Here is a 16,535-nt window from a genome sequence, read left to right as displayed (position 1 = left end):
ATTTATGAACGCAGATAGAATTGTTTCTTTTGTTACTACTTTATTTTATTTTTATTTCTTTATTTTTTACACGTCTATTTACACATTTTTTTGACCATCAAGTGTCAGTCACTATCAATGACAACTGGCAAGAAAACATTGTAAATTCTAAGAAATTTTTAGAACAGATAAAGTGCCAACAATTCTTAAAGTTTTTCCACATAAGTTATTTTTTAAGTGTTGCTACTTTGTGTGACGACAGACTCCTCTCTATCCTGAACTTCAGACAGATGCTACATTATGCGTTTACCACGGTTACGTCTGTTATTTACACTACTCTGACATTTTCGACCCTCAAAAATGGAGACTTCCGGAAAACGCTGCAGACAAGGTTGCATTTTAGTGTAAACATACGAAAACTGAGACTTTTGAAAACAATGGCATGTCTGCCCACATTCGACCGTCTAAACAATGACATCATGCTTATTGTTGTACCTGCATGAATGGTCATGTGACATGCAGTGAAAACGCAAGTGTAGAAGAGGATTGTTTTCATTTTAAAACGAAAATGTCTGAAATTCACGGTCTTTTACTTGATATTAAATAGCACTCCATCGTGATAGCTGTTGATACTAAACTTAACATGAACGCTAATGCACAATGTACCAAAGCGCGCTGTCCCCTCCCACATAGCCTATTAGGGACCTCTTTTTTAGGTTTTAATGTTTATTTTTCAATGTTAATGCAAGTGACACTGGCAATTAAAAAGCAGGAATATCATTAGGAAATCCTGGGTGGGTGGGGGGGGGGGTGGCTGTGTCAGGGCTAAGCAAGTTTCTGACGGGGCTATAGGCCCATCAAGCCCAGCCCTAGCGCCGCCACTGTTCAGCTGTACGTGTGGAGCAGGCTGTCTTGTCTTGAGGTGTGGTTTTCAAGAGGCCATGCGGTCCAGATTTCATTAAAGCTTATCAGATGGCTCTTTTATGGCTCTGTCTCAATCCCAGCCTGCTTTGTGACTCAGGGTTAATTCAGAAGGTACACAGAATGCTCTGTGATAAACCTCCTCAAGATGCCAGCCGCTCTGTCTGCTGCTCAAACACAAACTTTGAGTCAGCATGAATCATTTTACACACACACACACATACACACACACACACACACACACATACACACACACTCTCTTGACAAACACGCCACCTGTTCAATGACATATCTGGTCTAGTAAACTACAATACAGCAATCAGGATGTTTGTGTCTGTGTGACTCACAGGTTCAAGGTTCACAAAATACTGCAGTGATTTCATCGTACCAATGGTCAATCCCTCCAAGGGAGCTGTGAAAACATCAGTATCATATTTCCTGTTTGATTTATTGGGTTTAATATGGTCACAGTCTTGCTTAGTGCATCAGTTTAGAGCAAATCTGAATTCATATCCTCCAAGAATGTGTCGCTAAAACCGGACCCTGCCAGACACCAGGCCACAGAGCGGGAGGTTAATCAGTCTATCTCTGGAAGGAGAATATGAACACCCCTGCTTGAGATCCATGACCCAGATGGGAGTGAGGTTTAGGGGGGGTGAGTTTAATAGAGGCCAGCTGGTAAGAGCTGTGTGGGTTTCAAAATTATGTCTATGGTTTAAGTGTATTGCCAAACACACTGTAACTTTTAACTGTATTATCAAATGAAATTACAGTTACAGTAGGTGTTATTCACCACATCAAAAGTGTACTTCTTTAAAACATAAAAGAAGATTATTAAAAAACAATGATATAAAAACATTTAATTTGACGTTATTAGAAAGTGCACTTTTTTAAAAGTACATTTAAAACTGGGTCATGAATGTGTGTACTCTAAGTACACTTAAGGGGCCTTTTAATTCATTAATATCGTCTCTTTTATCTGCAAGTATACTACAAGTGCACATTCAGTACAATTAAGCACACGTTTTTCCAAGGAAACACTTCTGAAGCAAAAGCTATTAAAGGAGAAGTGTGTCATTTCAATGGCACTTGAATCACTAAATGAAATTTTAGAACTGTTTTCAAACAGGTCTAAATATCTTATGTCACTGGTCTGCGAAACAGACCTGCACAAACTCAAAAAAGTAGCAACAGTCAGTTTACATGATTCAGTTATTAAAATTTTGCATGGTTTCTAATGTAGCTGTTTTAGTTGTATTTGTTGTAAATGTATCTGTTCAAGTTTAATATGGTCACTGTAGCTTTAGTAGCTTTATGTGTCGTTAACTACTTGTCAAAAGGGTAGCTTTACTTGTGAGTAGCTTGTAGCTTAGAAACAGAATTTCAATACCAACCGACTGAATAGACTAGTTAATGACAAATACAAATAAGGCAAGATCAAATCATTCATCTTATCATTAAACCATAAAACCAACCATAAAAAGGTAAACCTGCTTGTAGCACAGATCAGACGTCTCAGTGACCTATCTTGTTTCTCAAAGAGCAGTTTTGTATGTTTGCAGCAGTGTTGAGGTTATGGGTTTATAACACTCTGGGAGTCAATGGAGAAGACTACGCTTTCTGCCATGAGTTCAAGAGAGCGAGGCCATGATGATGTTGTGTGTTGTGTGTGTGTGTGTGTGTGTGTGTGTGTGTGTGTGTGTGTGTGTGTGTGTGAGAGAGAGAGAGAGAGAGAGAGAGAGAGAGAGAGAGCCTGCTGTACGTAAGAGTGAGTTAACATTATGCTAGCTGTAGGCAGTTTTTGAGTGAGGTCAGCGCTGGTCTTATGTGGGTAATTAGCTTCAGTCCGGCCAGCAATTGTTTCGACTTGGCTCTTTTTCATGTGGTTGGGAAATACAACCTTGTGTGCATTTGCGGTGTGTGTATGTGTGATGCCGAGGTGTAAATAAACTGAGATTTGCTCTCTTCTGCCAGAGGGTGATTCTGCCTGCCCTGTCTTAATGCACTTTAACCATCTCTCACAATGTCATTCTGGTTCAGACATTAACATACATACTGTACTGTTCACTCGCTGGGAATATGAATTGCAATATAATTTACATTGACAGATTATATTATACAACTACATAAGATACATTTAAAATGCCTCCTTCAATTTATGGTGAAACACATTATAAATGACATACATTACATGTGATTCGACTTTATTGTTTATTAATTTCAGTAACATCATATTTTGGTTCAGTTATTTGCATTTTTTTAATTAAGACTAATTGTGATAATTCATCAAATTTATTTAAACACCTATATTATTTTTATTATTTAAGGGACTAAGATGAATTTAGAAATGATTTAAATGAAATTAAATAAAGACAAAAATAAATTGAAAACAACTGAAAACCTTTCAATTGTCAGTTGACTACTGTTATGTGAAAATCATTCTAATGAAGAATCTTGTTCTTTATAAATAAAAAAAATAAAAAATCTTGTTCTCTACCATTTTTCCAAATATATTTAGGTTACAGAGAACCAATGTTGGGCAAGCAACTTGGAAAATGTAATGAGCTAGGCTAGCAGTTACTCTACATTAAAGGGATACTACTCCACCCAAAAATTACAATTTTGTCATTAATCACTTACCCCCATGTCGTTCCAAACCCAAATTGTTCCAAAGCTTCATTCGTCTTTGGAAAACAATTTAAGATATTTTGGATGAAAACCGGGAGGTCTGCACTGTAAAAAAAAAAAAAGTTTTTTCACAGAAATATACTGTATTATTTTACAGATATTTTCAGTTTTTTTAACATTACGTGTAAATGTCATTAAAATACAGAAAAAAACTTTTATTAAAAACATTAACCATAAAATAAAAGTAATAATCTGTAAATTCATATGAGAAATTATAGGCTTTTTTATAGGATTATTCTTTTGTTTAATTGGCTTGAATGTTAAATTACATTAAATTCTATGTAAAAAGACAAGAAAATTCACATATTTAAAATTAAGACAACTATGTGTTTTTTTTACTGTGAAACCTTAAATTTAAGGTAAAATGCATGTAAAAAAACAATCGTAAAAAAAACGGTAAAAAGTCTGGCAGCAAAGTTGCCAAACACTTACCGTCAAATTACAGTAAAAAACCTTAAGTTATTCTACGGAATAATTCTGTTTTTTAAATACAGATATTTACTGTAAACATTTTCTGTATTTTTACCGTTCCACTGCTGAAGAATGAAAAGAAAATCTCATTAAAAAAAGTCTGTAGAATGTTAAACAAATGACTAAATCTGCATATAAACCTGAGATTATTGTAGAAATACCTTAAAATTATACAATTAATTAAAGTCTTCTGTTTTTTACACAGTATTCTTTGGTAAATTCGTAACATTATCAATTACATCCACAAGAATTCCCTGTCAAAGTACAGATTATTAGATGTAAAACACACAAAAATTAAATAACATTACTTAAAATACCGTATTTTAAAAGCTTTAGGTTTTTATTTTATGGGATTATCAAATATATTAATATTAAATTCCTGTTAAATTTAGTTTTTGAACTGTAGAAAAAATAAGATCACATTATAATAGCTTGCAAAGCCATATTTTTTAGAGTCATTACTTTATATAAACAATATTTGACAGTAATTACAAGCATTTATCCAATATATCTACATACTTTCCCCATTAATGTATGGGGTTTACTTTGAATAAACATACTTTTATAGTAATTAAAAGCAACTATCCAATATATTTACAGACTTTCTCTATTAATGTATGGGGTTTATTTTGAATAAACTCACTTTTATAGTAATTAAACGCAACTATCCAATTTATATACATTCTTCTCCCATTAATGTATAGGGTTACTTTATATAAACATTGTTTTATAATACTTAAAAGCAACTATCCAATATATCTACATACTGTTTCCATAAATTCATGGAGTTCACTTTATATAAAAAAAAAATGTTTATAGTAATTAAAAGCAATTATCCAATACATTTACATACCTTTCCCATTAATTTATGGAGTTCACCTATATAAACTTTGTTTTATAATACTAAAAAGCAACTATCCAATATATCTACATACTTTTCCCAATAATTCATAGTTCACTTAATATAAACTTTGTTTTAATTTAAAGCAGCTATCCGATATATCTACATACTTTTCCTATTACTGTATGGAGTTTACATAGTTTCTTTTATTTACTATAAAATAATAATAATAAAATATATCTATAGACTTCTGCCATTAATGTATGAGGTATATTTTCCAAAAGCATTTTTGATAGTAATTGAAATTAACGATCCAAGACATACATGTCAGACACTCTTCAGAGGAATATTTGTTCTGCAGTGTATACATAGGTTCATTTCAGCTTTTTCAATTTGGTCTCATATGTGCTGTGTTGGAATTGCTGTCAAACTCTCTCTGAATGCAAATTCTAGAACTAAGTTTTGTATTTTAGCTTGTAATTTGCAGTTATTTCTAAAGGTGTAAAAAAAAAAAAAAAAAAAAAAAAAAAAAAATATATATATATATATATATATATATATATATATATATAATATAATAACAACACACCTGAATTAAAATCAGAATTTAATTAAATCCTTTTCATTTTCTCATTTTACATTTCATTTTAAATGTCTAGAAAAATTACACTCCAAGTGTAAAGTGTTACACATGCTATTGCTGTTCAAAATTTTACACTATGGGGTATTTAACACCTCTGCTGTTGTTTTAAGCGTAATTAATAATGTCCTCTTTTCAGTGCAAACAAAAAAAATAATGTTAATTATGATAAAAATAAAGTTAATGTAAAAGGATAGAAATAAAATCAGGAAAGTCTTCAGACAGATGTATACATTTCAACATTTATTGAACAAATGGGCAAAGTGGCAACTTTAAAGCATATACAAGATGTGTAGAGGTTAATTAGTCAGTCACATTCATTAAGTGTTGCACAGAAACAAAGTAGTTAATAAAACACAAAATCATCAAATTTACCTAGACATGAACAAATATGACGTGTAGATTTGAGTTGTGTAGCATCCATGAATGATGTTCCTCATCGTCCCATCAGTGAGCGTGTATGGCTGTGTGGTCTCTTTCTCTGCAATCAAGCTGTTCTTGTTAGTGCCTGCAGATAAAAGACAAAAGTAACACTCAAGGTCAGCTCTCCAACTGTTTTTTTTTTTTAATATTAAATGTGTTTTTCATATACAACCCATTTGGCAATATTTTTAGGCAGACAATAGGTATTGACAGAAATGTCCAAATGTACCTTTTTGAAGATGTTTTTCAGCTTGACAGGATGACATTTTTCCAGATCCCTTGCAGCCTTGTAATGATGGTAAAAACAAATGAAGTAGGAGACCAATTGAAGCAATATAACTGTCCCATTCTAAATAACAGATATGACAAATTCAGCAAAAAATGCATGAACACAGAATATAGATACAACAAGAATATAGATATTCTTATTCTGAAATATAGCCTAAACTTAGACAATCTGTTTCATACTTCTTAACAGCTGATACAGAGGTCAACTGGATCCTTGAAGGTCTTCTGAGGCTTCTTGAAAAAAAAGAAAAGAAAAACAATTAATGACAACATCTCTCTCAGGAACCATTCTGCTAAGTTGATTGTGTAGTCACACAGTGGCTCTGTTCACAACCTGGCATTAGCACGCATCTCGGGTGACACATATGGCCATATACTTTTATTACAGGATTCGTTAAAAAATGAAAAGTTAATCAGTTTACTCAGCCAAGACTTTTGTTATCTTTGAAACACAACTGAAGATTTACAGTTTCACCTACCTTTAACTCACATTCATACGCAGCCCTGCACGTCACTTGTAGGAGAAAAACATACAATCTGTCCCGTCAGTTTATAAACCGACACTTTTTGTTAAACCGAGGGAACGGTTTAAGAATTCGTGAGTACGGTTTACAAACTGACGGGACGGATTGTATGTTTTTCTCCTACAAGTGACGTGCGGGGCTGCGTACTTTCACGATACTTGCATAAACGAAACGTTACTCATCATAAGAAACACTTCACGGAAGCGCGTTTGTGTCTTGACGCAGATATGACGACACGATAGACATGATATTCAGCTCTGAGAACAAGCAACGCAAGACAGTAGCGAATAGAAGTTTTTAAACGTGCTCTAATTTCAGACTATTGCATTAGATAACGTCAATCAAATGTTTGGTAAATGTTCCTCGTTATAGCAGCTCTGTCTGCAGAAAGACTGCACATCTGCAGCGGCGAGACGGACACTTCTACACGGTGTTGTGCGTCACAAAAAAGATGTTTGCGCGTAATGTTTAACACTCACACTATTACCGTTTCAAAGCATGGAAACAGCGAAATGCCGCACTTAATGCTTTCAAAAACAAATGCATTTACCATTTGATGAATTATCTCATTTTAGAAGAAAACCTACCGAATATAACGTTAGCAGCTTCAGTCTTCAGCGCCAGATTCGCAGTAACCCCAGGCCGAGGAGGGAACAGAGGCGAGAGGACGACCAACTAAAAATAAAAGAAGCGTAAAGCATATAACGTTATAACATAAATTAACGAACGAACTTAACACTGACCCTGACAAAACACTCGCGGTTAGTAATTTCTAAATGTGTTCACCACCAAATCATATTTCGAGTTAAATTATCAACAAAAATGTTTTTCCAGTGAACTTTTATCAAGAGAAAAGCAGTCCAGCTTACCGTCTCGGTCGCTCGAAGAAAAGATGGCGTTGTCGCTTCGCGAGGCACCAGTCACTGAAGGGCGGAGTCCAGACAATTCGGCGGGTCTTTTATTTCGCACTTTTAATGTAAAAGTGAAATTACACCATATAACAACACTGAACACGAGTACTGTTTAACACTGTGGATTGTTAATTCAAATCTTTGCGAATTAATAACTTTTAACACTGCAAATATTACACTGCTGATTTTACTGCCCTGTTACGTGCTATGACTTCGTCTCCGCCGAAAGAAAGACCGCCAACTGGACGTTCTTTTAATTTGAAAATCAAGCAGCCAATCAGGGCTGGCTCTTGATATTGTATATGTACCTTTTAATGCTTGGGAACATATAATCGAACCGAATGTATGCAATTATTAACATTTTACATATTAACAAATTAACATATTAACAAATTATTTACATTGGTAATCATGAAACTGACATATTGACCACACTTTCTTCCTGTTTTCACAAATCATCCTGTCCTGCTGTATCAGGATTCTCTATAATATACAAAAACAGAAAGATAAGGGACACAGTAACTTAGCAAAAAATATCAATAAAAGACAAATTGAGCAATGGCTTGTTACCTTAGACTTAGACTTAGAAAACTTTAAAGTCCTCAGAGAGGCAATTTGTGCCTTTACAACTAAAGTCATCATTATAAATAGAGCTACTGTTAAGAGTAAGTGCGATTAGGTGCGTAAAACGTAAAGCTTATTGCTAGCTTATGAAAAAATAGCATAACAGCATTTGCTAACCTAACGAAGTTTTTTTTTTTTTTTTGCCCAAAGATTATTATTATTTTTTTTTATAAATGAAAATCCTTTCACCTTTTCACCTAAAAATTGGTGCAGAGAAAACATTGATTTGATGTATCTGTTTTAGTCCAAAAGTGCATGGTGCACATGCCCAAGTCTGTGATAAACTCATCAGTTAATGTTTATGATTGTACAACATCCCACTATATGATCATCATGTTTTGGTCAGAGGAATGATTTGGCAAAAGTACAATGCAGCCAGTTCACATCATGCATAGGCCCACTCCCCTAACATAGCCTAAATACAGAATGACAATACCAGTACACAGGCATTTAGAACAGAGACAGCCAGAAAGCCAGACAGCCAGAATGGAGTAAAACAAGCTTGCACTACCCTGACATGTTAGAAGTCTTTGACTTCAGTCATTAATGGCCATCTTGCGATCTTCATCCCACTTTCACGGAGCCCATGGGCCCATGAGCCCCAAAGTCTATTACAGATGCTGGCCTGGGGCTCTTTTCCCAGTACCTACTTTGCTGGTGTCTGTAGTGTCTTATCAACTCTGGCTTCTGATGTCAGTTACATGGCATGCAGACAGGAATGAAATTAGCACCTCACACCTATCAAATACAGGGTAAATTTAAAACTTCCAAGTCCCCTGCCACCAATGCAGAAATATACAATTAAGAAATATTATTTTTCAGAAGCAAAGATAAACTTTGCTGGCCACTTCAGCTTAAGATTCAACAAGTGCAGATACAAGAGTGATAGATAAAAAATATATACATAAAATAAAAATAAAAAAAACAGCTATGTAGGATACCTTTCATGCAGATATGCTGTAAATAAAAATTGAACAATAATTACTGTGTGTTATACTACAGACACAGATCTAAAATATTGCCTTGAAAGATGGATGAATACAGCAGGAGGTATTGTTGCAGTGTAACTAAATATACAGTTATTGTACAGGAAATAATTGCACAGCTTAAGTTTAATATAAAATTCTTAAATCAAGAATAGTCATTGATTGTTTATGCATCATATATCCAGTGTTTCTACTGTCAGGCGCTTACTCAGTCTTTACAATTCTGAAGTGTTCTGTAAAAATTTCATAAGTGGCAGAGAAAAAATTGAGTGGCAACATTTTCAGCCCCCACCCGTGGACTGTTTCAGCTGCTGCTGTCTGGCAAGTGGTGCTGCAGCCTCAAATCTCTGATCATCATGCTTTGGGACAGTTTTTTTTCCCGCAAGACAACCAGGCTCAAGAATGCTGGACACTAACCTCCTAATGCCTGTCTGCCTGTTGGTGTGAAAGGACTCTTGAATCTTGTGTGCTGATATGTCCTCTTTTGGCTTGGCTTTTAAGGACATTGTCCTTTTTGTCTGTTTGAAATGCTGCCCTGACAGTGTTTTTCTGTTATCGTATTGACCATAGACTATATTGACACATGTCCACTTTAAAAACGTTTAATCATTAATAAACAAAATCAAACTATATTCAACAAAATTCAAGGCCCACACTGCAGTGAAATCATTAGGCCTCAGTTGATGGGAACAAACAGCCACACTATGAATAAAGCTTTACAATGGGGCTATATATATTTTTAATTTACAATAGGTGAGCAATGTGTGAAAGACTAGGAATTTATTCTGGGGCTCAACAGTTCAACTAAGCCTCTTGTAGCATAAACTTGAGCTTTGGTAAACTGGGGGTGAAGGAATTGTAGACATTAAAATGGTTGAAACATTACACAACCGTGTAAACAAACATCGTAATTGTTTTTCTAGTCTCTGTGCTTTAGATATCACTAAAGGTAATTTAATATATTTACCCAACCGGCACATGACCTACCTTCAACGTTGAAATATGATTGAAATAATTTCAGTTGTTGTTTCAACGTTGAAACAATGTTGAAATAACGTTTAATGCTACATCATGGTTTAAAAAGGTTAACAAAAACACTTCTAAATCAACGTTGAATTTTTTACAAGATCTGTACGTTGAAATAACATAATTTTTTTCAACAACATACAACATAAATATAGATATTTATATTGTATGTTGTTGAAAACATTATGTTGACATACAGATCTTGTAAAAAATTCAACGTTGATTTAGAAGTGTTTCTGCCTTTTAACGTATTATTATGATAATTAATTAGCATTTAATGATTTTTTGATCATAACAGCTCTTCAATGTATATGTTAAAATACAATTATTATCATTATTAACAATAATAGTTTCACCCTCAAGAGAGCAGTGCAGCAGAAACCTTTTGCCTTATGTGATTTTGTGTGAATTTACAATTTTGTCCGCTTGCCTAACAGTTTACATTGCATTATTACATTTGTATTCATACACTGTCATGTCATTTGACCAATTAATTAAATAATAATACAGACTGCAAATAAAACTTAATACACAGCTGCGTTAACTCGCGCAAACTATTGCTATTGTTATTGGTTGTTTCGCCGTTTTACTTTGAGCATGATTGGTTAATCTGTCTGTTTTACAGGAAACTGTCCAATGAGAATGTGCGCGGCTCTGCGCGCCTATTTTAAATTTGAAAATATGTCCGTTAATCTCGGTCGGAGCAGCTGCTTTGCGTTGATTACTCGGTCAGACCTGGATTATTTTATATCTGCCTGTTGAATTCTTACATTTTGAGCGAATTTTAGTTGATATGACAATGAAGATCAAAAGCTGGAATGTGAACAGAGGAAGGGGTCGTACGTGGTCTGTAAATACTGGCGATATCAGGTAAGAAAACATTTTTCAGTCCTTAACAGTCTAACATTAACGTTTAGGGACACGGGTAACTTAACTGTCATCTTAACGTTACTGCAGCCTCGTAAGATAAATAAGTTATCTCTGTGTGTGTTTTTGTACTGCTTCACTATTAGCGTAGCGATATTAGCACGTATTTCATGTGTTAGTACCATCTGACATTGCTGTGTTTTGTTGTTGGTAAGTTAACGTTATGTGTTTATGTTGTCAGCTAACGTTAGTTTAAAACTCAAACGCATGAGAGGTAAAAAAAAGCGTGGCAATGTGTAAAGTGATAAAACCGTCATTTATTCTTTAGAAGTATGTTTACATAACCTCTTCAAACACTGATAACGATATTGAAAAGATATTTGTTTATTCTTTTTTTTTTTTTTTAGATCAAGCTTTGTAATAAGATTTTTATCGGGGGAGAACACCCAACAGAAAGACCCATGATTCACCAACGTAAGTCAATTTTACCCACGTACTGTTCGAAAACCTACACTAGGTTAGTATTAGTATGATTTTCATAATGTTACTGATAGAAAGTCTGAGTAACTTTCTGTCCTTTTTCTTTCTTCTGCTGAAGTGGCGCACTGAAAGGGGAGATTCATGTCACCTTTCACCAGTCCTTTCTTTAATCACTGGACACCATTAAGGGAAAGACCCTCAGACGTGTCATAATAGGATAAATGCGGCTGCAGGTAAAATTATTTGATGGGGTTAGGGTTATTTGATTTTGGTGTACAAATTGGCTTTTGTTTTGTGTGCTTCCCCTTGCTATGATACACATTTCTGATGGGATTCCCATGCTTTAAGTGTATGTTTACATTTTTAATCATGTAATAACTAACAGTCTCAAAGATGACATTACTCAGTTCATGTTATGTGAATGTAATAATGGCAAACGTTTTTTACAATTTAAATCAATTTCATATAAATAATATATATATTTATATGTTTCCTCACAATGTCAAAAGTGCTTGTTAAGTGCGGCAGCTTTTTTTTTTAATACATTTTACAATTTTAATATGTCAGTTAACATTATGTCGAGTCAGCAGGGCTAACGTTAAAACCAACCGTTTGTAACGTTATGTTATGTATTAACCTTATAAAAGTCTGTCTATCTTTAGCAAATGTAACATTATGCCGGTCCTAATAAAGTTAAAACGTTATTAACGTTAGCCCTGAATGTGAAACCTGCATCAGCCATCATAACATTAACGTTAAATACCTGTGGTTGACTAACATTAATTTAATAACGTTAGCTGTTAACTTAATGTTACATCTTACAAGTTACTGTTGCCTCTTGCAAACAAGTAACAGTTAAGTTAACATTAAATAAAAGGCTATTGCAGGTTGGAACCTTGTTTTATACAGTCTATGGTTTAACTTAGTTAACGTAATGTTAAGTTAGGACCTGACAAAGACTTGTCTCAGTGGCAGTTTGTTTTTAACTTAACGTTAGCAGTGGCACATTCAGTCAGTTAACATTAACGTTAGCTTGATACGAATACTATTAATCTAGGAAACTTCATAACGCTACGTTGCTCCTACCATTAAAGTAACGTTAAATTACTGGTAACGTAAATACTTTACCTGTAACCTGCGCGTAATGTAACGTTACCTCCTAGTTATACACATGCCTGGATTTTAACTTTCTCAGCTGACTAAGTTTGTTCTCCTTTATAGTGAACCAGACTCATCGTGAGTGAAAATAACGATTTAACATGAACTTTCATATCCTCCTTATCCATAGTTTTTGACAGATTGGACTAGTTAACTTACTTCAACAACTTCTGGGTGAGTGTTTGACAAGTAAGTCGCTGAATTAGTTCTCGGCGGGTTTTTTTTAAAATATGCCGGTTTTTCCACTTTTTTTTTTTTTTCATTCATATTTTTTTAATGCATAGTCAGGTGTTCAATGCATTTTCTACTGGTTGAGAGAGGAATTACTGCAGTGAATTGACCTAGAACGGTCTACTTTACTGTCATTATTGAATATTGTAGATAGGGCTGGACTAGAATATTCGTTCAGTGGGTTGGTATTCGATTTGAAAATTTGACATTCGAATATTCCTTTTTTTTCTGCTGTATATGTTTTCTCGAAACGGTTCTCATTCGTGCTTGAATATACAATATAGTTTACACTATTAAATCTGGCGAAATACAATACTCTTTTGGCCATTTTTAATAGGATGGACATTTGAAGTAACCTAACCTCGTTATACTTAATACATTTATTTGCTTCTTCTTGGCCTATTAAAGTGTTCCTGGAGTAATCTCTGACTAGAGCGTAGAACAGCGGAGTTTGTATGGACAGAAGTGCATGCCATCAATACTTAAAGCGATAACTATTTTGATAATAGTAATTCCTCATGTAAAACATTTGTTGGTTCCAGCTTAATACATGTGAAGATTATTTACCTTTTCTACTCTTTAATTTACTTTATAAACTCTGCAATAAAAACAAACTATTCCACTTGACAATGAATGAAAATTCGAAAATCATGACCCATCTCTAAATTCAATAATTGTACTGCGAGTCAGAATAATTAAACTCAGTCTCTTGCCAAAGGTTTGTGCCAAAATCACACTTGATTACAGTCAGTTTTACATTTACATTTACATTTAATCATTTAGCAGACGCTTTTATCCAAAGCGACTTACAAATGAGAACAGTAGAAACAATCAGATCAACGAGAGAAACCAACGGTATACAAGTGCTATGGCAAGTCTCAGTTAGTCTAGTACAGAACACGTAGCCAGGGTTTTTTTTTTTTTTTTTTTTGATATGATAGACCAAGAAAAAGAAAAGGTAAGTACTAGTATTAGTTGGTTAAGTGCAGGCAAAAAAGATGAGTCTTTAGATGTTGCTAATATTTCAAATATAAAAAAAACTGGCATCAACACTAGGAAATCTACTGACTGCCAGCTGGGCGCAGTCCAGAAAAAGTCCGTGAGAGTGATTTTTGAACCTCTTTGGGATGGCACCACAAGACGTCGTTCACTTGCAGAGCGCAAACTTCTGGAGGGCGCATAAGACTGAACTAGTTGAGTTTAGGTATGTTGGCGCCGTGCCAGTGGTCGTCTTGTATGGCAAGCATCAGTACCTTGAATTTGATGCGAGCGGCTACTGGTAGCCAGTGTAACCTGATGAGGAGAGGAGTCACATGAGCTGTTTTTGGCTCATTGAAGACAACCCTCGCTGCTGCATTCTGGATCAGTTGTAGAGGCTTGATAGTACATGCAGGAAGGCCTGCCAGAAGAGCATTACAATAGTCCAGTCTGGAGAGAACAAGAGCTTGGACAAGAAGTTGGGTGGCTTGCTCTGACAGGAAGGGTCTAATCTTCCTAATGTTGTATAAGGCAAAATCTGCAGGACCGGGTCGTTGTAGCAATATGGTCTGTGAAGCTTAACTGATGATCCATCACAACTCCTAGGTTTCTGGCTGTCCTGGAAAGGAGTTATGGTTGACGAAGTCTTAGTAAGGTTGAAAGTTGTGATGAAACGATGGGTTAGCTGGAACCACCAGCAGTTCAGTCTTAGTAAGGTTGAGCTGAAGGTGATGGTCATTCATCCAGCTTGAAAATGTCACTCAGACTCTAAATTCAATAATTTAAATGCGAGCAACTACCGTCGGGTCATCTGGTTGGAATGAGAAGTAGAGTTGAGTGTCATCAGCATAGCAGTGATAGGATAGTTTTACAAGTGGTTTTAAGATTTTGTTGATCACATTTACACAGCAGCTTGAACCCTTTTAAGAAATGTTAACCCCTTAATGTTCCTGCATTAGAAGCAGTAATAGAGGCAAAGTTTGTTCATGCTCAATTTTCATTCAAGTTCCAAACTGCAATTATTGTTAAGCGGCAACCTAATGGCTCTTCTCTGCCGATGAAAACAAAAAAACAATGTGGCCACTGTTGATGTGTAGGAATTTTTACAAGCATGATACATCTTATCTATTTTTCAGGACAAGGCCTGGCGAGAGCCACTACAGAGGATCATAGCCATTGTTGGAATTCTGAAAGGACGTGGGTGAATATCAATCTGCCAAATGAACATTCACATCTGTATATTAATACTGATTATATATGAACTTGTTTGTTTGTAACTGGAAAAAACTTAGCTTCTATTGTTTTTGACTGAAGGACTTGACCGTGTTTTAAGCCTATGTGCATTTTCTATTACCAGTACCTGCTCTGGCCGTGCTCCATTTTCCATTGCAGATCATACCCAGAGATAGTACCCCTCAATGCTGCTGGTCAGCATAGCAAGGCCACACACAACTGGCGCGACGTACTGTTCAATGCGACACACACACCTGCGACCCACATACAGCTGTCTCTTTCTTGATTTAAGTTAAAACGTTTCAGCATTACTCAGAATGTAAAGACAGATACTTAAAGGTGCTCTAAGCAATGCCAGGAGTCGTAACTTCTTGTTGACGTTCGAATTGTTGTCAAACAAAACAGAGGCTAGCTAGACCCTCCCTCCTCCTCATCCGTGCACTAAGCCCCCCAAACCCCCACCCCCAAATCTTTCTTGTCGGTTATTGGCTGTAACAGTTTGTTATTGTGTGTGTGTGTGTGTGTGGCCCAGTTTGTTTTTTCTTGTTGTTTGTGGAGCCTGTGGTGTCTAGAGAGACCGTGTTTTTTTACAGTGTGTTCAGGGGACAGGCAGCTAGCGGATAGTGAGGAGATGTTTGCAGGATGTGACAAAAGATGTTTTGGCCTAAAAAACGTGTGACATCACTTAGAGCACCTTTAATTAATATAACATTTAATTTAACTAAAACAAATATCAAATACATGTCTAATACTTCATCAACGTGTCATATCCTGGAAAAGACCCACATAAAGCGCACATTTTAAAATGATTAATATCCACATCACTGCTGTATTTTTCAGATGTCAGATCAAATTGAGGGGAACAAGCCTGCATCCCAATGTGCACACTATCCATCCTAAATAGTATATAAGAAAATACAGTATATATTTTTTGTACGATAGTTGTTTTTATAGAACATCTCTGCAGTGAATGTTTTTGTTTAAATAATTCCAAGGATATGAAGTAGATTATTATTTTAACGTTATTACATTGCATTTCAACCGTAGGCCTACATTTGATGGCTTTTTTTATTCTGATGCGAGTGATGTACCGTTTTTACACACATATCTCATTAAAAGGGGAAAAGTCTGTCCATCTTCATTTCTGAAAATGTGTAACATTTGAGACCCCAACTCGGTCACATTCATATTTCATTAATGTTAATTAAATAACTTGAAGTTCAGAAAGGAGTTAGAACTACCACTTGAGGTGAAGGAAACACTGGG

The 16,535-nt window shown here is 35.2% G+C and overlaps 2 long non-coding RNA genes across 2 annotated transcripts; one reads left to right on the top strand and one right to left on the bottom strand.

The window, feature by feature from the left end:
* Positions 1-5,770: 5,770 nt before the first annotated feature.
* On the bottom strand, positions 5,771-7,981 carry LOC109069731. The gene is made up of 5 exons (XR_006160637.1): positions 7,645-7,981; positions 7,363-7,450; positions 6,432-6,485; positions 6,193-6,312; positions 5,771-6,048 (listed from the first exon to the last, which is right to left on the bottom strand). It is a non-coding gene; the product is annotated as an uncharacterized LOC109069731 (long non-coding RNA).
* A 2,543-nt stretch (positions 7,982-10,524) lies between these two features.
* LOC109068339 lies at positions 10,525-11,820 on the top strand. Its single transcript, XR_002014002.2, has 3 exons — positions 10,525-11,192; positions 11,597-11,663; positions 11,788-11,820. It is a non-coding gene; the product is annotated as an uncharacterized LOC109068339 (long non-coding RNA).
* The last annotated feature ends 4,715 nt before the right edge of the window (positions 11,821-16,535 follow it).

Source organism: Cyprinus carpio, chromosome A8, assembly GCF_018340385.1.
Source record: "Cyprinus carpio isolate SPL01 chromosome A8, ASM1834038v1, whole genome shotgun sequence".
NCBI lineage: Eukaryota > Metazoa > Chordata > Actinopteri > Cypriniformes > Cyprinidae > Cyprinus > Cyprinus carpio.
The sequence above is the reverse complement of the archived record's forward strand: the minus strand, read 5'-3'. Positions and strand labels throughout refer to the sequence as shown.